The sequence below is a fragment of the Schistocerca cancellata genome, chromosome 3, assembly GCF_023864275.1.
Source record: "Schistocerca cancellata isolate TAMUIC-IGC-003103 chromosome 3, iqSchCanc2.1, whole genome shotgun sequence".
Lineage (NCBI taxonomy): Eukaryota > Metazoa > Arthropoda > Insecta > Orthoptera > Acrididae > Schistocerca > Schistocerca cancellata.
Window position 1 is genome coordinate 646,360,462 of NC_064628.1, and position 23,551 is coordinate 646,384,012.

General features: G+C 43.7%; 1 protein-coding gene across 1 annotated transcript in view; it reads left to right on the forward strand.

Moving 5' to 3' along the window:
* Window positions 1–23,551, forward strand: part of LOC126175603 (uncharacterized) — a 343,839-nt gene that overhangs the window by 22,223 nt on the left and 298,065 nt on the right. The window lies entirely within an intron of this gene.

The window sequence follows — 23,551 nt, forward strand, 5'->3', positions numbered from 1 at the left end:
GGTAATTGTAAATAAGGAAGAGAAAATGAACAATTTTCTCAAAAAACGGATAAGTCCCATGATACGAATCCAAAGCTGTAGGACTGACTTCTTCTGAGTGGTCACAACAGCCTCGTTAAATCTGAAGAATGACATCGTTTCCACCTGTGTGTAATTTACAAATCGTTCTTTGTTAAGTGCCACTAGCTAACCTCGAGGTTTGCTCCTTCTCAAGGGTTTAATGGATGTGGAGACACCATCCTCGTAAGTCCTAAAACACAGAAGTCACACGGTACGCACAGTTATAAGTAGCACGGTCGTCAATGTGCACGACCTTCGGATATGTATCCACAATTTAGATACACACATGGAGCGGCTGCGCCACACATGTGCAAGTGTGCACGGGAAAATTTGGAACTCAAACCATACAGAGAATCTGCAGCAAACAACACAGATACTAGGTAGATGTTGATTGAGAAAACGAACAAAACATCTTGATTAAAAGGGAGAAAAGCAAAGAAATTTCACCGCTTACATGGCCCAACTTTTAATTATCTCTAGGATATCACAAAAGAAACTTCTAACTTCAAAGCTGCGTCCATTATTTTTATAATAATGGGACGTTAAGATTCTTAATCCAGGCGAAAGTGTTGATGCTGCGTGTCACGTGAACTCCGCTCGCCCACAACAGCGTCCTGTGCGGCGCCCCTTCGTTTCAGTGATGAGAGCACTCTTATTAGCAAACGCCACATTTGAAACGTTCTGGCAGACTGAAACTGTGCGCCGGGCTGGGACTCGAACCCGGAACCTTGCACCATTTGTAATCCACCAATAAGTTTCAAATCGGCACACGCTCCACTTGAGAGTGAAAATTATTTTCGTACTGCCACCTAATGGTGGGTGGCGGGGGCTACTTATGTTACCACTAACTGATCCCTCCTACCTTATTCCACTCGCGAATGACGAGTGGGATGAATGGTTGGCAGTAAATCCCTGTACTGGCTATAATTTCTCAAATTTTCTCATCGTGATCATTTACGTGTGATATATGTGGGAGGAAGTAATATGTTGTCCGACTTTTCCCGTAAAGTTTTAATAGTAAACCTGACCGTGATGCACAACAACTGTCTTGTAACATCTGCCACAGGAGTCTGCTGAGCATCTCGATAACGCTCTCGTGACGATTAAACGATCTTGTGACGAAACGCGCCGCTCTCCGCTGGGCCTTCATATCTTCTATCAGTCCTACCTGTATGTACTGTACAGTAAACAACTGCATTAGTAATTAAGCTAAGAGTACTTCTCTAACACTGTTTACCGCAGGCAGTTTCTTAAGATAACCATCCGTAACTCTGAATACAAATCAGGAACCTCAGCAATGTGAATTTTGTGACTGGCAGCTGCTGTATGATGTAAAATAGTGCTCAGAGCCATTTGAACCATTTTTTTGTAAAATATCTCCTATCTATTCATTCATAGTGCACACGACACTAAACATACTTCATAAATTAGAATTGTACTAACGTTCCTCATCTTCTGGGACATACGTTCTTCGTTTTATACGTTTGCTGAACGATTAATGCTAAAGTCGTCAGGAGTGAAATTGCCAGTACAGGTAGTTCTATAATTATGATTACTGATGAATGGCTTGCAGTTACTACGCTGTAATAAAAAATGTTCTTTTATTCACATTTAACATTAGAAATTTTCCACATTTGGTTGCCATGTTGGGGAAAAGTCTCCGGAAACCTCCCAGCAACCGTCTCACAGCGGTTTTCGAAATATCACTATCAAAACAATTCTGATAATGATCAATACTTCTACGTACGAAATAACTACGCTACTGAAGACAAGCACACTTACTTTTCTTTCTAATCGAAGTGTTCACAGCGATCCAACAACAGCGTAAATGGGCACGCTCTTAACGCCGATGTGCATGATGTAATTCCGTGAGTGATTTGTTGAGAGTCATTCTATCCAGTATGTCGTTACCATTCGATTTTGCAGCTAACCTTTTTTTTTCGTTCTTGGAATGATGTTTTTCGGTGGTCCGGCACCCAACGTTTCCCCGTCGTCTTTACTCTGACTTTAGCTTTCTCTCGGGATTAACACGATTTAGAAAGCTGCTCTGGCCGGTACAGTGACATCCCATGAGTTAGCCCTACTCATACGTGTTCCGGTGAATACGTTTTACGAAGAGTTCATAAAAAAACTGAATACGCACATTGCGTCTCTGGAACCAGTTGAGAACGAAGTTGCCCTTTTTAGCGGTTAACCCTTTCAGGTACATAAGAAAACTAAAGTGCTAATGATTAAAATTTTTGTATTTCTGTGATAACTGGAGGTTTTATAATCAAAATATGTTATTATTGAAACATTTTTATTTGTGCTGCTAAAAAAAATCTGGGACGTATTTGTCCTTGTGGTCCTTAAAGGACAGTTACAGAACACATTACACTTAATACATCGAAAAATTATAGAGGCAGTGTATATGTTGTCTATTTGAAACGAAATTCTGTGAAACAGTTTCTGCTTGAAATAAAGCATAAATTAACACCACACTGTTCACAAATATTGTAAGTGCGATTTTCAACACACTCTGAAGCACAATCAACACATCTCTTCCTTACGTCTGATTTTATCATTCGGTGCTCTGGACTCTTTGGATTGCTACTGGTCTGCAACCTTCTTGATGTTTTCACTACTGTTGATAAATTCCTTTGTCGACTTGAATAATTTCCAATTAGATTTCTCGCAATGCATTGTCTGAACTTTAGGGATGATAGTGTTGATTTGAATCCTGATTCTTCTGCCAATTTTGAATATATTACATATTCATTGTTTACACCAATGTCAAGAAGATTAAAGAAAATTCTCAGGTAATACTTAATCTTTGCCTTCCTGTCGACCTCATAAGTAACTTTCTTCTGGTCCATAAGGTCCACTCCTCCCATTCACTTGTTGTACTTTCTTATCATAAGAGGACCTGTGAACACTGATCTTCTCAGAAGAACCAGACTGATGCCTCTTCACTGTCGTACATGGTACTGGGGAAATAAAATTAAACAGTAGGAAAACTGGCTTGTTATCCACCCATTTGAGGACTGTGAGACCATTGCTGCTGAGACTGTGTAACCTCCCCCTCACTTATCGACCTTAATGACACTGAAAAATTAAACCGCGTGTACCTAATGGAAATTTGGGAAAAGCAATCGTCACCGAAGTTAATCTGTCGGTAAAGATGGAGGAAGGGTTACATCTAAATGAAAGGAAAAATGCAAATGAAACTGGTGGAAATTAATTTTGAAAAGGGGTAAAGTTAATAAAGAAAGTAAATGTGCGGCTGTTACGTTAACAATTAACTAGCGGTAATTAGATATTTGAGATTTGGGGAAAATTACGGTCGCCAGTCCTATGGACAATTACTATAGTAACTGAAAAAGGAAGGTTATTGCACATATAATTAGCACTAGAAGTGTGGCAACTGAAGGTTGACACGTGTAGTGTGAAAACTGAAAGTTTGTCAGAAGTAATAAATTTCGCGACACTCTGACTTAGTTTAGCAAAAGAATTAATAAAACCGGAAAACTGAAAGTTAATTTAGTGACTGAAATTAATAGTGAGCTTTGTTTCTGAAGCACTACGAAATTCAATGAAATAAGGTTAGTCTTGGGCTACCTCAACAATCATTTCAAAAGCTACCTGAATCTACGCAATTTAGAAATAAGAGATTTAACTTTGAACTTGAATTTAATGATTCTGAACAATTAGCAATAGTGAAATTTAGTACGTACCAAGCTGAGCTGTAGTCACAGGCAAGCTAAAATATGGTAACAAAACTCGCACTCATAATTTGTGCTTGTGTAATCTAAATATTGTAGCCAGCTATGAATACTTTAACTGAACTTCGAAATTAAAGCAGTGAAATGGAATAATATTACTTTAATGCTGGCGTTTGAATTTCAACGACACTCTGGTTCATTCCGGAAAAGGAAGGGACCCTGCTTGGTAATGCAATTGGGACAATGAGCAGCAAATGTTCATGCTAAGTTGCTGTAATTATAGTTACGAAAATGGAACAGTTTGAAAAGCTGAGGTCTGCCATACAGTTCTAAAACTTTACGTGCTTCCAGTCTTCCTTGTTGGTTGATTGAAGGTTTGAAGCCGTCGATCGAGGAGGTGGCGACAGTCACTCATTGTCGGCCGTCGCTGTTGCAGAAGCTGGATGTTGGCGCGCCTTCTTCTCGACACGGTCACCAGGCGAAACGGGCTCTTGATGTGCGCCAGCTAATGCTTCCCGTCTGCGACACCGTGTAAGAAACTATCATAGCAAGTCGAGCGCAATTACATGCTGCCCAAACCCGAAAGCGCGGCAACTCGCGGGAACGTCACACAACACACCTGCTCCACCGCCCTACCCCAGCCAGACCCCCTCTGCCCGCGTTCCACGCGACAGAGTTAACACTACCAAAGATCCTAAACACTTTGGTTCTCCACACGACCTATCGATGTATTCGTTCGATAGCATAGTTTTCCCTAGGCCAGACCCAGCGTAAAAATACAAATAATATTTACAAAACAAACCAATTATACATCGACATAAATGCATAAATATATATATACAAATAGTAAAACAATAACAATATATAAAGACACAGAAATGTCATATCTTGAGGTAACAAAACAAGGACAAAAAATTATAGTACAATAGATGGAAATAGGAGGATATGCATTTCCGGCGTTACAACTGTATGAATCACCTCTTTTCATTTCCTTGTCTGGAGGGAATGTCTTTGGGATGTTTTTACGATTGGTGCACACTGTTCCCAGTTTCCGAATCACATCTGCACCACATTTTGAAACCCCATTTGACTGGCTTATTTTTGACATACCGTCGCATAATATTATGTTCTTCGAATCTGATCATATGTTCATCTACAGATTGAGCCATAGTTGCACTAAGAGTCCTTCCATCTAGCTACAGACCCCCTTGAAGATGTCCTCCGCAGACAGGGATGAAACGTTGGGAATTGATACAGAATTCATCAACCGACCACGGCATAAAAGCTCGGATAATTATAATGGACATGACATTTCCGGCCGTGAAAGTCTACATTTCAGTATCATTTTGTCTCATCCTACACCATTGACCTGAGACTAGCAGCAGCCCGACTATGGAATAACCGTCCCATGCGGACGCTGCCTTCCATCTAGCTACAGACCCCCTTGAAGATGTCCTCCGCAGACGGGGACGAAACGTTGGAATTGACACAGAATTCATCAACCGACCACGGCGTAACATAATGGACATGAGACAAAATGGTGCAAAGAATTGTTGTCGGATGACAGGCATGCGTGTGGAGGAGTTACTGTGTACCCTATACAGCGATCCTCCTTTCTGCTAGTCAGACATTGTGACGAGTACGCATGCCCTCACGTTCCCATGCAGTCCAACGTCGGCCTGCTGTCACATCCGAATGCCCCACAGATCTGGATATTGTTCCATTCGACCAACTAACTGGATCGTGACCCTGAGTGAGACTCCTTCCAAACGCTCTCTTGTAGGAGTAAGCAGCATCTCCGTGTCCTTCGCAATGTTCACTCAATATTTGACGCTATTTAGCCTCTTATATACCCTTCCAGGCATGGTAACAACAGTAAACACGAACAACACTAATGCATTGTGGTGGCCATTCTACCTTTCGCAGAGTATTGTAACACTGTTCGTGGTGTGTACGTGTACGAAGTTACACTGACATCATACAATGTCTTCACTTTTTGGCAGGCACGCTATATTGTAAATACTAATGGGCCTGTAAGCCTACTTGGCGTACCTCTGAAGTTACTTTTACACCCGTCTGTTCCGCCCCGTTATGAATGATTTTTTGCGTTCTGTATGCTAGTAAGTTCTGCATCCAGTTAGGAATCTGTTCCTATAATCCGAAAGTTTGCATTTTGTTCACTAAACGACAGTGTGGAACTCTATGGAATGACGTCCTGAAGTCAAGTAATACGGCATCAACGTTGGCGCCTTTGTGTATGGCGATGTGGATTACGCGAAGGGGCTACAAACAGAGCAAACTATCCTCAGTCGCCCTGTGACGTCATCGTAATTGTAGTCCTGGCAGGCGGTCGCACGCACCTCGGTGCCCAGTGCGTGTCCCAGATACGCGTGAGTGGCTGTTGGGCAACGCGCCTAGCCCGCGCCCGCGCCTGTCTCGGCCGGGACCAGACGGCGCGAAAGTGGAACCGCTCTGCCGTTCACCCAACAGCCGGCCAGCAGGTTCTTGCTCTGCTGCAGCAGCGGAGGCGCACTGCGCCACAGGCCAACTTAAGAGGCGTTGCAGGAACAAATATCGCCAGTGTTCTTCCATTTTCCAGACTGCCACTTACCACAAGTTTTTATTATCACCTCGAAAAAATGAAGCTGAGATCATAAAACGTACTGCTGAAGTACGTCTTTATCTACATACGATGTCTGACATAGAAACTTTAACACCCAGAGGGGAAGAGAAAATAGAATCAAACTTGAAAGGTCGACAGGGCATATAACGTTATTTCAGTGATCAGAATACACTCAAGCGCCAAAGAAACTGGTATAGGCATGCGTATTCAAATACAGAGATGTGTACATAGAGTACTGCGCTGCGGTCGGCAACCCCTGTGTAAGACAGCAAGTATCTGGCGCAGTTGTTAGATGGGTTACTGCTGTTACAATGGCAGGTTATCAAGATTTAAGTGAGTTTGAACGAGGTGGTATAGACGGCGGAAGAGCGATAGGACACAGCATCTCCGAGATAGCGATGAAGTGGAGATTCTCCCATACGATCATTTCACGAGTGTGCCGGAATATCAGGAGTCCGGTAAAACACCAAATCTCCGACATCGCTGCGGCCGGAAATGGATCCTGCAAGAACTTGACCAACGACTACTGAAGAGAATCGTTCAGCGTGACAGAAGTGCAAATCCTTCCGCAAATTGCTACAGATTCCTATGCTGGGCCATCAACTAGTGTCAGCATCATAGATTTGGGCTTTCGGAGCCGAAGGTTCACTCGTGTACCATTGATGACTGCACGACACAAAGCTTTACGCCTCGCCTGGGCCCGTCAACACCGACTTTGGACTGTTGATGACTGAAAACATGTTGCCTGGTCGGACAAGCCTTGTTTCAAATTGTATCGAGTGGATGGACGCTTACAGGTATGGAGATAATCTCATGAATCCATGGACCCTGCATGTCAGCAGGAGACTGTTGAAGCAGGTGGAGGCTCTGTAATGGTGTGGGGCGTGTGCAGTTGGTGTGATATGGGACCCCTGATATGTCTAGATACGACTCTGACAGGTGACACGTACGTAAGCACCCTATCTGATGACCTGCATCCATTCATGTCCATAGAGTATTCCGACGGACTTGGGCAATTCCAGCAGGACAATGCGAAACCCCGTACGTCCACAATTGCTACAGAGTGGCTCCAGGAACATTTTTCTGACTTTAAACACTTCCGCTGACCACCAAACTCCCCAGATGTGAACATTATTGGGTGTATATGGGATGCCTTGCAACATGCTATTCAGAAGAGATCTCCACCCCCTCGTACTCTGATTTATGGACAGCCCTGCAGGATTAATGCTGTCAGTTCCCTCCAGCACTAGTTCAGACGTTAGCCTAGTCCATGCCACGTCGTATTGCGACACTTCTGCGTGCTCGCGGGATCCCTACACGATATTAGGCAAATATACCAGTTTCTTTGGCTTTTCAGTGTAGGAACAAATTGACGAAGGACTCATCACCTCTATGTAGCCTGGATGGTTGCACTGATTCAGTTGGGAAGGATCATAATGCCGTTCTGTTGTCTCCTTATGCAAGCTGGTCCACAACAGTTGTAACTGGTCCTTGATATCCAGGATGAAGTAGACGTCTGAGCTCATCACACACAAGTTCTATCGAGAATATCTCTGGGGATCTGGCTGCTCACGAACATTACGCATACAGTTCATACAGACACTTGTTCTTTTTCGACGAGCATTGTCCTATTGAAAAATGGCACCACGATACTGTCTCATGAGACGTAACTCATGAGCACACAGGAGGTCCGCAACTTTCCGGTGTGCTGGCGAATTTCCTTCGATAACTACCAGTATGATCCGAAGTTATAACCTATAGTTCCCCACACGGTGACCCCAGAGTAACAACGCTGTGCCTCACCAGAACATTCGAAGTGTGGTGTCACGTATCGATACAACCATACGGGCGATTGCTATCGACTCCAGAGGGAAACTCGCTATTTCGTTGCCAAGGTCGCGACGCCGGTGTGATGAGATCGATACGTGACACGACAGGAAGAATGGGACCTCTCCCCAGATCGCCCCCGACGACGTCCATCCGAGATAGTGCAGAACCACAATTCATCACTCAACACCATATGATGCCTTTTATCTGCACGCCTTGCTTCCCAGTCACGACACCATTCCAAATACAGTCGTTTGTGTTGTAGTGTTAGCAGCAGTCTACGCATGAATTCCCTAGTTCGGCTACTGCTAGTCTCTGACCAATGGTGTTGGATGACACAAGAGTTGCACCTCTTCTCGGATTGCAGGCGCAAAAATGAAGGGGTTACGATGTGCTTCGTGCAAAGTAGGGCAATCCTTCCTGGTGTCGGTCCGACGTGATCAAGCGGAGTCATGACGACTAGCTTGTATGTCCTTACGTTCCCATACAGTCAAACATCGGCCCACCGTCATGCCTGAATGCCCCACAAATCTAGAAATTGTAGGATTCGACCAACCGACCGTATCGTGACACACAACGAGGCCCCTTTCAAACTCTGCCCGGTGCCAGCATTTAGGTCGTTAACGTACGTAATCACTAGTGAGCAGCGTAGTTAACGTACGTAATCAATAGTGAGCAACGTGCTCAGGAGGGGTTCACGAGGAAAAGCTGATACAGCGAGCCTGGCCTAAGCCCCATTGCGATCACGAAAACTTTTATGGGTACGCAACAGTGTCCTCTCCATTTCGGCCCTTCCTCCTCACCAGAAGAAAATAGGCTACCTGCGCCGAGCGGCTCACAAGTTTTCACAACATGCTCGGGAGTGGCTCATGAGCCTCTCGGCTCGCAATCTTTAGATACGTCGAAAGCGTCCAAACCTATCACGACAACACTGCTAGCTGTCCGTCAGTGCAGAAACTCTCGTTAGCCGCCGGACGGATGACCTAGTGGCAGGTGTTGTACCTTTAACTTCTACAGATTAGGTGACTTTTCCGTAGATAGTTTCCTATCCACATTTTTTTTATGAAGGTACCATCTACAGGGTAGCCAGAAAGTCTCTGCATACCTGAGCTAAATACATTTAACGGTATAACGTGGTAAGATAATTATGTTTTGAACTTCTCATCCTAATCATTGATAAGAAATAGTGCTCCTCACGTGAATTGCTTTGTGGTTGCCACGTAACTACCACGTGACCACCAGCAGAGGTGAATGAAGTAAGTGAGTTGACCAGTTCATTGCTCACTTTTCCATGTTTGGTGAAGTAAAATGACAGATGCCTGCGACCTCACTTTCAAGGAGGGCTTAGTGGCAAGTTTGTGGGTTCATGTATGGAAGCACAACAATGAAAATCAGACACAGGCGACGGATAAGGTACGGTAAGCAGCGATCGAACCCACAGATTCTGATCATGTGGGAGAAGAAAGCTTACCGCTTGGTAAGTGTTTTCGGTATCCATTCCTCTGGTCCATAAATCTGAAGGGAAACATGTGCTGAAGCTAATGCGTCAGTGTTGTGGTCACCCTCCAAGTCGATCAGAAAGCGTGCTGCAGAACTAGGAAATAAAAGGAGCACGACGCATTTCCACGTGAAAATGAAATGCAAGCATTCCTGACAGTGGCAGTCAGTGCACCACAGACGATGACTTAAACCGTCGGAGGTTTATCAAGCTGTTCAGGGATAGTGGTTGTGCACCTACGAACGTTTTAGACGAAGGAGTAAGTGTCATTAAAGTCACAATGAAATAATTTCACGTGTGATGGACTTTCTCCCCACCCTGTTCAATGCATCGAAGTTTACCGATATTACGCTGTATGGAGTAGGTAGTAAAATGTTGACTAGGTACGAGTTTTTCACAAGAATGGAAGATTAAAAATGTGTAAGTAATGCCCCATGGAATGTAAATCCTATAAAATTTGTATAATACATGTGGGTGGCAGGAAGCTCGGCTGGAAAGTTGTCGGAAGCAGAATCTTCTTGCGTGTCGGGTGCAAGAAACAGCGAAGGGTGTACCCCAGAAAGGCGGAATAATAATAATAACAACAATAATGCCATTAGGGCATCATCAAAAAAAATGTTCAAATGTGTGTGAAATCTTATGGGACTTAACTGCTAAGGTCATCAGTCCCTAAGCTTACACACTACTTAACCTAAATTATCCTAAGGACAAACACACACACCCACGGCCGAGGGAGGACTCAAACCTCCGCCGGGACCTGGGGCATCATCAGTTTCAATAAAACTTCAATTACAAATGAAACTCTTTTTAATCATAGAAATTGCAATGATTAACATTTTGTTGAAACTGTTGCAGATTTTAACATAACATTTGAAAACAAATGTAGATTTTTAGAAATGTAACTTTTATTCTTCCACATGACTGTGCCGATCTGTAACTGTTAATAAGCGAAGTGCAGAAGTAGACAGACAACATAATTTTCTACTTCCCGCAGCGCAAGGTGAAATAAAAAATTGGGTTTCCGATTTATTACAACATGTCTGAAATAACTTCGCGGTTGTAAACGAGGCATTCTAACGGCTGGTGATGTCTCTAAAAACTGCTGATCGTCGTTGTCCGAATAACTGTTTTCTAAGACTACTCCTATGGTGGAAAGAGTGTACGATTCTGCTTAGTTAAGTTTTAATTTGTCATTGACAACGACGCCACAAAAAAGGGTTCTGTTCAGGAGCGCAGAAGAGGAATACTCGTGAGGAACTTGGCAAAGCTATTGAAGGTCGAAACCAAAGAAGGAATGAAGGAAAATTACGGTTTAACTTTCTGTTCTCGTTGTCTCTAAGACGGAGCACGAGTTGACGGCGAAGGTAGTCGGCTGAGTATTTTTCAAATGAATCTTCGTGCTATTCGCGTTCATCGGCTTCTGGAAACTACAGGAACAGCGGCGCTTGGTAGTATAGAACTAGGTGGTCGGACCATCGCTTCCTGCAATGCCCTGCTTCTTTCGACTGCTATATTCTTCCGCTATGTCTTTCACTTACGTACGAGAGACAGTGGTAAAGTTTTGTTACCTCGAAAAAATCAAATTATGTAATTAATTTTTTATTTATTTTTATGGAGGGAATATTTTGAAGAGTTGCTCAATGTAGGTGAAAATGCGATCAGTAATGAAACTTCCTGGCAGATTAAAACTGTGTGCCCGACCGAGACTCGAACTCGGGAGCACTTGCCCGCGAAAGGCAAAGGTCCCGAGTTCGAGTCTCGGTCGGGCACACAGTTTTAATCTGCCAGGAAGTTTCATATCAGCGCACACTCCGCTGCAGAGTGAAAATCTCATTCTGCGATCAGTAATGTTTCAGATTTCGAGGTAGAATGGGATAGGAATGATGATGGAAATATGATCACATTTGAGGAAGTGGAAAAAATGATCAATAGATTGCAGTGCAATAAAGCGGCTGGGGTGGATGAAATTAAATCGGAACTCATCAAATACAGTGGAATCTCAGGTCGTAAATGGCTACACAGGATAATTGAAATGGCCTGGGAGTCGGGACAGGTTCCATCAAACTGGACAAAAGCAGTAATCACACCAATCTTTAAACATGGAAACAGAAAAGATTGTAACAACTACAGTGGTATCTCTTTAATCAGCGTTGTGGGTAAAATCTTCTCAGGTATTGTTGAAAGGAAAGTGCGAGTATTAGTTGAGGACCAATTGGATGAAAATCAGTGTGGGTTTAGGCCTCTTAGAGGTTGTCAGGACCAGATCTTTAGCTTACGGCAAATAATGGAGAAGTGTTATGAGTGGAACAGGGAATTGTATCTATGCTTTATAGATCTAGAAAAGGCATATGACCGGGTTCCTAGGAGGAAGTTATTGTCTGTTCTACAAGATTATGGAATAGGAGGCAAACTTTTGCAAGCAATTAAAGGTCTTTACATGGATAGTCAGGCACCAGTTAGAGTTGACGGTAAATTGAGTTCATGGTTCAGAGTAGTTTCAGGGCTAAGACAAGGGTGCAACTTATCTCCACTGTTGTTCATATTATTTATGGATCATATGTTGAAAACAATAGACTGGCTGGGTGAGATTAAGATATGTGAATACAAAATAAGCAGTGTTGCATATGCGGATGACTTAGTTGTGATGGCAGATTCGATTGAAAGTTTGCAAAGTAATATTTCAGAGCTAGATCAGAAATGTAAGGACTATGGTATGAAGATTAGCATCTCCAAAACGAAAGTAATGTCAGTGGGAAAGAAATATAAACGGATTGAGTGCCAAATAGGAGGAACAAAGTTAGAACAGGTGGGCGGTTTCAAGTATTTAGGATGCATATTCTCACAGGACGGCAACATAGTGAAAGAACTGGAAGCGAGGTGTAGCAAAGCTAATGCAGTGAGCGCTCAGCTACGATCTACTCTCTTCTGCAAGAAGGAAGTCAGTACCAAGACTAAGTTATCTGTGCACCGTTCAATCTTTCGACCAACTTTGTTGTATGGGAGCGAAAGCTGGGTGGATTCAGGTTACCTTATCAACAAGGTTGAGTTTACGGATATGAAAGTAGCTAGGATGATTGCAGGTACTAGTAGATGGGAACAATGGCAGGAGGGTGTCCACAATGAGGAAATCAAAGAAAGACTGGGAATGAACTCTATAGATGTAGCAGTCAGGGCGAACAGGCTTAGATGGTGGGGTCATGTTACACGCATGAGAGAAGCAAGGTTACCCAAGAGACTCATGGGTTCAGCAGTAGAGGGTAGGAGGAGTCGGGGCAGACCAAGGAGAAGGTACCTGGATTCGGTTAAGAATGATTTTGAAGTAATAGGTTTAACATCAGAAGAGGCACCAATGTTAGCACTGAATAGGGGATCATGGAGGAACTGTATAAGGGGGGCTATGCTCCAGACTGAACGCTGAAAGGCATAATCAGTCTTAAATGATGATGATTATTATTATTTGCAGGTAAATGTCTGCTGTAGCACCGTAGCACGCCAGGAGAGCAAGCAAAACAAAATGGCTGCGTTATGCTCTGGCGGTGTGCTACGGTAGTGTGACGCGGGAATGTCAGTGTGTAGCGGGACTGCAGACACGTACCTCTAAAGAAACGAAAAATTAATTACGTAACTTCATTCTTCTCTTGGTGACAGCTAAAAAGCTTTCGGAACCACCCCTCTTACTTCAGAGGAAGCTGTCGGTGTCTAGTACGCTTTCTCTACTACGTTTGCGTCGGGCTCCCATAACTGGGCGTTATATACCGATTTCCTGTACCTCTTCAGTTAGGCCATGTGAACTCTGCAATACAGAATTAGGAAATGCGGTTCCAGCTGCCGGTTTTCACTTTCCACAACTGATTTTCGCCCACATGTAGACACTCAATTTTTTGTTTAAAATGTATTTTGGTTTTCAGTTTCCGTCGTGTTTAAAAAAAATATCCACTGATATACACTGACTGATCTTTTTTGTGCAGCGAGGGTGAAGAAAAGTAATCTTAGAACTGAAATGAAGAGAAACAACCATCTTACCAGCTAAATTGGAAACTATAACAGCTGATTTCCAGAGGCCCTTCGTGTAAAATAACTGTCAATAGGAAAATTTTTAGTTGGCCGAGCTATCAAAATAGCCTCCAAATTAACTTGCAAATTACATTGAAGAACGGTTACCGAAATTAGCTTTCGTATTCTGATAAATGTGTCACATGTAAACGTAGCAAATGTCTATTACTTTTTGTTTTTCTTCGGCCGAGATGACACGGGCTGCTCCCGTAAGCGGCATTATAACAATGACAAAATCGCTTTTTAATAGTTTAATACTGACATGATTACATGATTATAAATTAGACTTCCTTCTATTACTATTTCTTTGTAGGAATGCTGAGTCAAAATAAGACTGATGTCGTTTTCGTCGTCGTCTACTGCGGCTGAAAACTGCCAGATACGTACAATACTTAAGGCTTAGATCACTAATCAAGCCGCGCGGGGTAGCCGAGCTGTCTGGGGCGCCTTGTCACGGTCCGTGCGGCTCCCCACGTCGGAGGCTCGAGTCCTCCCCCGGGTATGGTTGTATCTATGTGTGTTGTCCATATCGTAAGTTAGTTTAAGTTAGATTAAGTAGCGTGTAGGCTTAGGGACCGATGACCTCAGCAGTTTGGTTCCATAAGACCTTATCACAAATTTCCAATTCACTAATGAAAACAGACCTAGTAAGCAAGGTTAAATGCATGTGATAGAGACCATCTGACTTTTTAGTAAAGTAAGTTACCTCCAGTCGACCGGGAACTTACTCTGCTTTCATATTGATAATACCGAGGGAGATGACGCCGTGGTTAGCACACTGGATTCGCATTCGAGAGGACGACGGTTCAAAGCCGCGTCCGTCCATCCCGATTTAGGTTTTCCGTGATTTCCCTAAATCGCTTCAAGCAAATGCCGGGATGGATCCTTTGCAAGGGCTCGGTCGACTTCCTTCCCCAATCCGATGGGACCGATAACTTCGTTGTTTGGTCCTCACCCCACCAAATCAGCCATCCAACAAACGTTGAGAATTCGACTTCTTGCTCTACAACACTTTCGCTCTCTGCCGTGTACATTGTAGGGTGATGTGCCACGTCTTTCTACATGAAGGTTTTTAGTATTAGTACTAGGCGTTTTCAATAAGCAATGCAAAACTTTTTTTTCTGATAGCAGGTTTGTTTTAATCAGGTTTGCAATACACCATATCATTCAACACTCTTTTGGCTACAAAACACAGTTTTTTCAACATAATTTCCGTTGAATGCGATGGTCTTACGCCACCATACTGAGAGGGCCTATATGCCCGCATCGTACCACTCTACTGGTCGACGTCAGGGCCAATATCTTGCTGCAACAATAACCTCCTCATCATCCACGTACTGTTTCCCGTTGAGTGCATCCTGCACTGGGCCAGACAGGTGGAACTCGGAAGGTGCGAGATCCTGGCTGTAGGGTGGATGAGGGAGAACAGTCCAATGACGTTTAGTGAGCTCCTCTCGTGTGTGCAGTTTGATGTGAGGCCTTGCGCTGTCAAGGAGAGAATGAGAAGTTAGTTTGCATTTTTGTGGCGACAAATGCGCTGAAGCTATTTCTGAAATTTACTGCGGGTAACGCAATACACTTCGGAGTTGATCGTTGAACGAAGAGGGGGGCGGGGGGGGGGGCATCAAACAGAATAACCCCTTCGAAGTCCCAGAAGATCGTCGCCATGAGGGTGTGGCTTTGAACTTTTTGTTCGGAGGACAAGTGGTGTGGCGCCACTCCATGGATTGCATTTTTGTTTCCGGTTTGAAGTGATGAGCTCATGTTTCATCACCTGTGACAATGTTCGAGGAAAAATTTTCTCGATCAACCTCGCAACGCGCAAGCAATTCCGCACAGATGGTCCTTCTTTGCTCTTTATGGTCTTCTACTGGGCGGCGAGTGACCCAGCCGGCATACACCTTTGAGTACTGGTGGGTGCGCGTGTCTGTCCAGTTGAGAAGCTAGGTGTTTGCTGGTGATTTGTCGATCACCTCCAATGAGAGTATCCGCACGTTCCAACGCTGCAGCAGTCACAGCTGTGTGCGGTCGGCCGGCACGCAGGAGATCGAACAAGTGTGCGCGGCCTTCTTGCGATGATGACAGACGCTTCGCCCAACGACTCACCGTGCTTTTGTTCACTGTCAAGTTTATGCAGACATTCTACAAGCGCCTATGAATATCTGTGATGCTCTGGTTTTCCGCCAAAAGAAACTCAAAACTCAATGACAGCTCTCTTCTTGGAATGAACCTCCATTACAAGTGCCATTTTAAAGGCTACTATAACGCCGCCATCTATCGGATCTTCATGAAACTATAGGGGTTGAAGCGGGAATATTCCACAACGTCCCACAACAAATTCTGTTTTTTTTTCCCACCCGAAATTGGTCGAGAAAAAAAAGTATTGCATTACTTATTTAACACTCCTCGTAGTATTACAGTACACCTAAACTGCGCCCTTAGGGGACAAAGAAACAGTTTATCGCTTTTCGCTTGCTACAATGAAGTAAAATCTGCAACTTACCCACTTCAAATCGACGGTATTTTCAAGAAATAAATTGAGACAGATTCAAGAAAACCTCTCCCGCTCCCTGATTGCTCCCTCCATTTATCCCTCTTATCAACTCTGATCCTCACCTCCCCCTCCCTTCCTCTGTCCTTTTCCTGGGCTCCCTCTCCCCCCCCCCCTTTCCATCGGCCGGCCAGTGTGGCCGAGCGGTTCTAGGCGCTACAGTCTGGAACCGCGCGACCGCTACAGTCACAGGTTCGAATCCTGCCTCGGGCATGGATGTGTGTGATGTCCTTAGGTTAGTTAGGTTTAAGTAGTTCTAAGTTCTAGGGGACTGATGACCTCAGATGTTAAGTCCCATAGTGCTCAGACCTACTTGAACCAACCCTTTCCATCCTGTTTTTTCACTGCCTACCCTCTACCTTCCTTCTTTCCCCCAAGTTCTTTTGCATTTCCCTCCTCTACCTTTCCTCATACCCTCTCGTGTATCCCCTGCCCCCCACCCCGCATGAGTCCTCTCCCTCCGTCGGTCCCCCCCCCCTTTCGTTTTTCCTCTTCTCCCCCTCTCTTTCCCCTCATCTGCCCAGGTCCCCTCCCATCTGGCCTTGGCTGTGGTGTGTAATTTTCGTGCCGACTTTTTAGTGCAGTGTTTCCACTGATTGTTAAGTGTTGTGCGTCTTTTCCGAAGTGTTGCGAACGGACATCATACTGTCGCTGGGTGTGTATTTTATTAGCATCGCCCCCCCCCCCTTTTGTTTATGTTTTAACTTTCCACAATTATCCGCCATTTTACAATTTAAGTCACCGTTTTATCGCCTGTTTTTATTGTTTCTTATCTTCTTATGTTTTAAAAATTCTGTAGGCTAAAGAGCAGCGTACTAGGCTGCTGCCAGCCCGTCCCCTTCGGGGGGAATCGAAATTCAATAAAGGAAAAAAAAGAAAACTTCTGTGAAATGAGGCAGCAGTACGCTGAACGAAATGGAAGGAGGAGAGATTTGGGGGTTAATGTTCTATTGTCGACGAATAGAGACGCAGCATAATGTCAGGTTTACGGAAGGACATCGGCCGTGTCCTTTTTAAGAAAACTATCATGGAATTTGCCCTAAGTGATTTAGCAAACCGCAAAAGACCTATACCCGGCTCCCTTGGTAGTAGCGAAAGAGAGCCAACGTAAGCGAGAGGTGGCTCTACAGGCCTGCGAAAGGCACGAGAGGGAAACTTGGTCCCCTCTGTTATAGAAGGTCGCGTTCTGAATGTTTCTCGATAATCGGGACAGCACCTTATTGCCCCTCACGAGCGTAGAGAGTAATTGCGAGGAAGGAAGTGGAGAACGGAGTCCCTTCTCCCTCAATTCGATATGCTTTCAAATACGTTATGTACGGGAAGATTTTAACTTTTTCAGCTGGTTAACGTCACGCTCACGGAAGGACCATTACAGAGCAAGCAGCTGTTACCAGTAAGCTAAAATATGAAAGGTGATCGGCCACAATCCTGAGTCGAGAAACGAAAGATATTAGGGTGAATGTGAATCATTTGGAATTTAAGTCAGAATAACCGATACGAAATGCAAAGCACTAACTTTCAAATTAAGATCGGTCTTGTTACCACAACCACGCTGAAACTTGGCCATAAATGGAGAATCATACGACAGTTATGAAACGCATACAATTGCAGTACACATTGGCGCAAAAGTCTGGTCAACAGAAACTTTACTCCTACTCCCCTTGCCGGTCAAGCACTGAATGTGTAAATTTCTTCCACAACTAGGATTCGAACCAGCTACAATCGAAGTGAACTCCCAGTGCACGACCTCGACTACGGATGTGGGTGGAGCTCTTAGAAGACACTTAAATGTTAAATGTTCAATGATTATACTAATTGATACAAAATATTTGTCACGGAATTGGAAAACAGTATTGAAAAATATTGCTGTTCAGAATATTGTTTGGTAGCTATTGTTAGTAGCGATTGTACATTAACATTTCGGACACGAAATCTTCCGATTCCTACTGATTCAGAATTAGGTAATCCAGACGCTAATATGCCGAGCGAACACAGTCATCTTCCTTCACAGAAGAATGAGTAATCCGTGGTAAATGGACTAATTCATTGCACCATTACTCCTTGAAATACATTTCTGTCCCACTGAACTAAATCTGTTCCTAAATATGGAATTGCTGATAATAAATTAGTAATTACTGTCGCACCTCAGAATGATATTTGACCTCAAGGTATTGTTTCAAACAGTCAATATTCTAATTACGTACATCTTAGTGGATACACTAACGGTACTACGCAATAGTAATAAGTAACGTTATAGGACAAGCGATGTCGTGGATGGCTATTGTTGCTCAAAGAATCAGTTCTGTTACAGTTTCGATTATGATATTTTCTCGTTGATATTTAATATTTCAGCACAGCAGTAGCTAGACAAAGATTGACGTAAGGTCAGTTACTGGACAAAGCATTCCTTACTGACAAAGCTAGCAATTTTGTAGTGTATGATAATAGTTCTCAGCATTTTGTCAAAAGAGTAGCAGATACAGATAATTGCATCAGCTGAGCATTTGCCCTGACAGTTGTGTTAGATGGACGGACGTTGTGCCCGAAGTAATCAAGACACTGAATTCGTGTTGGAGAAAAACCGAGTTCCAGCTATCCAGAATTAAAGTCTCCATGGTTCCCCAAATTCACTTCTACATTATCACAGTTCTTTCCATTTTTCCTCTGTTACTTTTCATTCTGCTGTAGGAGTGGATTGCTAACATCTAATACTTGCTCTTCAGTCATGTATATTTCACATACAGAAAGAGGAAAATTAGAACATTCTAAGATGAAAAAATCAGATACTGTTAATTAAAACTAGTCATCTTGATGAGACAATGGATGACTACGACGGCGATAGAGTCGGTGTTGTTATGGTGTAAAAAATGGTTCAAATGGCTCTGAGCACTATGTGACTTAACATCTGAGGTCATCAGTCCCCTAGAACTTAGAACTACTTAAACCTAACTAACCTAAGGACATCACACACATCCATGCCCGAGGGAGGACTCGAACCTCCGACCGGGGGAGCCGCAAGGACCGTGACAAGACTCCTTAGACTGTGACAAGACGCCCAAGACCGCGCGACAACCCAGCTTGGCGAAATAAGTTGTAGCTGATGTCACTGCGTCAATGAAATGCCGGCTGTTTTTCCGTTTATTTCACGATCATTCATGTCTCTTGATAATTTACTAACGCTTGGAACGCAAAACTATAATAACTTCGTTAATCAAGTAGAAGATCATACAATTGACTCTAGTATCGTTAGAACCGTCAGACGATGATAACTTTCACAGCAGTGAGTGTTGCGACTGCAAATTTTAGGCCGTGGCAGAGCTCACTGCGATCAGAGATTAGATTGGCTCAAACGATGAAATGTCACTCGCAGCGTATTTTTTATGATTACGGTTTATAAACAGGGAACATACTGATGTCAAAATCAGTTATCCCGTTTTGACCCATGTTTTCGGAAGGCTTCAGGAGAATCCCAGAATCAGAAGGCTCTCCAAAATATTCCCGGTTGGCATTCGCTGTACCTCCCCCCCCCCCCCCCCCCCGTTCTGCTTGGATATTTGGCTTGAAAGAACCACCAGATCTCAGACAGTCTGATCCACTTCTCGGAGTAAAGGAAAATTTCAGATAATGAAGTCTCTTTTCCCGAATGTTCTCACTGAAAATCCTCTGCCATAATTCTAAGCTACTGCAAAATTTATCATAAAAGAATGAAGTTTGTTTTGCAACAGAAGCTACCCAACTTTCAGGAGTGTGGAATGGAAGTTGTGAAAAGAAATGGCCGTTATGAAGTGACTACCTGCGCCACTGCTGAGTTGGAATCCCGTACCTTCACTAAAGCTGTGCACGCGCATTCCAACTTCCACAAAGTCTGCAGTGAGCCCCAGTAGGTCAACGCGTGAACTAGAATTGTTGTGTACAGCTTTGTACACGTTGGTAAGCAGAGGTGGGCTGCAGAGTGGTGCGGCAACTGTCGTCGTAGGGAGACTGGACAGGAACAGAAATGATTAGCAAACAAGTTAACACAGTAAACGGAAGACTTACTTAACTTGTATTTTTCGAAGAGTACAAAGCCTTATTGCAGATAATGCAACAGGAAGAGTCCAGCTCATACTCTTATCAACAAAGATGAGGCTCTTTGTATTAAAGCACGAACTATGGAGTCAGAGCCACGACTAGGCAGTGCCTGCGTAGTGTCCTGTAGCGAACTGGCTCTGAGTACGAGTGGGCCGTCTGTCTACCGCCAGCCGACCTATACTGCGGCGGCAGAGAGCGCCCGTGGTAGCGAGCTGCTGGAGGTGTGCCTCAACAGGCGAGCTCCATTGGGTCCGCTAGATCCCACACAACCGCTATCGTTGTCTGGTGGAAACTTGCAATTACGCTACTAACTTTGCCACCCGTGGGGTGGTATCAGTACTTGACGCCATAAGAACAGATTGTCCCGTGAAATTACTGACACATTTACATGGAATATTATAGTGAAATGTAACTCGGAGCCGCCACAGCTATGCCCGCACGGTTAGCTGTACGGTCTAACGCACGGATTTCCAGAGTGGGAAGGAGAGCCTGGTCCCCGGCACGAAACCGCCCGGTGGACTTGTGTCGAGGCCCGGTGAGCCGGCCAGTCTGTGGATGGTTTTTAGGCGGTTTTCCATCTGCCTCGGCGAATGCGGGCTGGTTCCCCTTATTCCACCTCAGCTACACTATCTCGGCGATTGCTGCGCAAACAAGTTCTCCACGTACGCGTACACCACCATTACTCTACATGAAAGACTGGTACGATGTGAGGCGGCTGAGGGGTGAAGTGGACTGCGGTAGTCGTCGTAGGGTTGTGGACCACTGCGGCTGCGGCGGAGACGGAGCCTCACCGCCGTGTCTAGGCCCTCGGTTAACATACAGTACAAGTCTGCTAGCCGGGAGAGTGGTATGCTGCCCTCACACCCCTCTATCCCGTATGTCGATGACGCCATTGGCTGAGCATGACATGGCGATCGGTCGGACCCATCTGTTGCCAGAATGACGGCGATTTCCCTGAGACTCGGAGGCGATGGCTATACGTCGAAGGACGAAACAAGTGATTTCTTAGGCGAACGGAGAACGGTTTTAATCTCAAGATTCGTCCGATTTTACCGTTCTTTTGAACCCTAAGAAACAACTTCAGAAATTAAGAAAAATTTGCATTTGCTGGACACAGCCAAAGGAATAAGTAAAAAATCATGTTTGAGCAGACACAAATTCTAGTCCACACTTCCAACTATTGGGACTAAGTCACCGAAGAGGTTGTGGAAATTAGAATGGTGGTGTATAAGTTTAATAGAGGTATGGGCTTTGGACTCAGCCACTTCATAGCGAGAGACTGCATAGGAGTATGTCCTGTACTACATAGGTGTCCCATTGTTTTGACCACCCCAAAATATTTTTTGTCCAGAAACAAAACAAAAATACATCAAGCAAATGTTGTTTAGCTACCAGGGGGGCATTAAATAGCATGATTGCCTTTCTTGTCCATTTTTTCCTTGCCTTCGTAAGCATAACGTCTTTTTTTAAAGCATCACTCGATGATCTACTTCTTCTCCTCAGGTCCTGATCAAAATCGTATCACAGTGTGCAGTCCATGTAAATATGACGTTACTAAACACGTAAAGACGTAACAAAAAACTGACTGACTCTCCTGTACTAACACAGCGTGCAGGTACTGGGGCTACACAACTTGTTCACCTGTTGAAGTTGAAAGCAAACGTATAGAAATGCAAGGAAAACGCGCACCGGTCATTAATCAAACAATGGACACCAACGGAGGTAAAAATCCTACATATCGTTTAAAAGTACTGCAGTGTTGTACTAAATGCACCGGTATTGTAAATAAGAAAACATTATTACAGTTACTGTTTTGCTAACTTAAATTCTCCATAGACGATTTCTACCTCATCTTTATGGTGCACATTGTACTCACACAAACCCCCAACTGAAGACGCTTGACTGAGTGACTGGTGTGCATTTTCCGTAGATTTCCATTTGTTTTCTGTCAACTCCAGAGAGTGGAGGATATCGTTTGCCCCGCTACCGGCTCCGTGTGCTAGTTCAGCACAGTCAGTCAATTTTGTGTAACGTTCTCAGTAACTGTATGTTTAATGAAAGATGCACAATGATACTTTTCTAAACAGCTCTTTACGGAAAGAAGTAAGTCACTGAATAAAAAAATATAGGGTGCTATTTAAAAATGCACTGCCGTTAATACCTTCGTAATGAATAAAGTTGCAAGAAAAACAGTCGTGTTGGTTAATGTCCCCCTGGTACCTAAACAACATCTGATTGACACAGTTTTTGTTTTGCTCCTGTAACAATAGTTAACTGGGGTGTTCAAAATGATTGAGGCACCCTGTATATCGTGATAGAAACAAAGACGCTGAGAGTAACGTTTCATCGATGGCGGCAATGTAATTACTGAACGCTTTGAGCACTACTAAGTCAGTTACATCTGTGTATTTTTTTTTACTTCTTCGGCTGCCAGTTGCTTGACGATGACACTGGTGGATATTGTTGAAATCTCGGATTTTCGTCGAAAAATTGACACAATTGCACCGAGAACATTTAATACAACAAAGTTGTCGTAGAAGACTTCGTGATTACCTGTCTAGTTGTCTGTAGGAAGGTTGTGGGACAGAATGAAGGCGCGTATGTACTCGATGCCACCGTCGCTCGACAGAAAGGTTGTGTAGCTCGACAGATAGTTCCTCTTCTTTGTTAAAGCTTCAAGAAGAACTGCCATCAACGTTATCTTTACTTACTGAGAATATAGGAAAAAGAGGGCTGAGCTGTACTTAAAGGAAGATTTGGACAAGAGTAATAATTTTGCTCTTTCGCTAGTCCTGATATATTTCCCACAGAGGACGAGAAATTTCAAACTATAATCGTAATGTTACAAATATTAAGAGGGATACACGTAAACAAGGACATTTCCTTAAAGGGAAATATCACAAACTTCTCTATCGAAGCTACACAACTCGCTGCATCATCATCTGTGTATTAACAGTTATCCTACTTTCAACGCTCTCCAGGATCAACCCCGCAATCAGTGGAAAATTTGTCCACAACATACGTAAGAAATTTCACCAGTTAGTCACATAGTGTTAAACTTGATGTGCCGTGATTTGCAGTGTGTTTAATTCGTATAAAAAGTAATTAAAATCGTTGGAGATAAGTTTCAGTTGTCTCAAAATAACATTTTATTTTGATGATGAAGA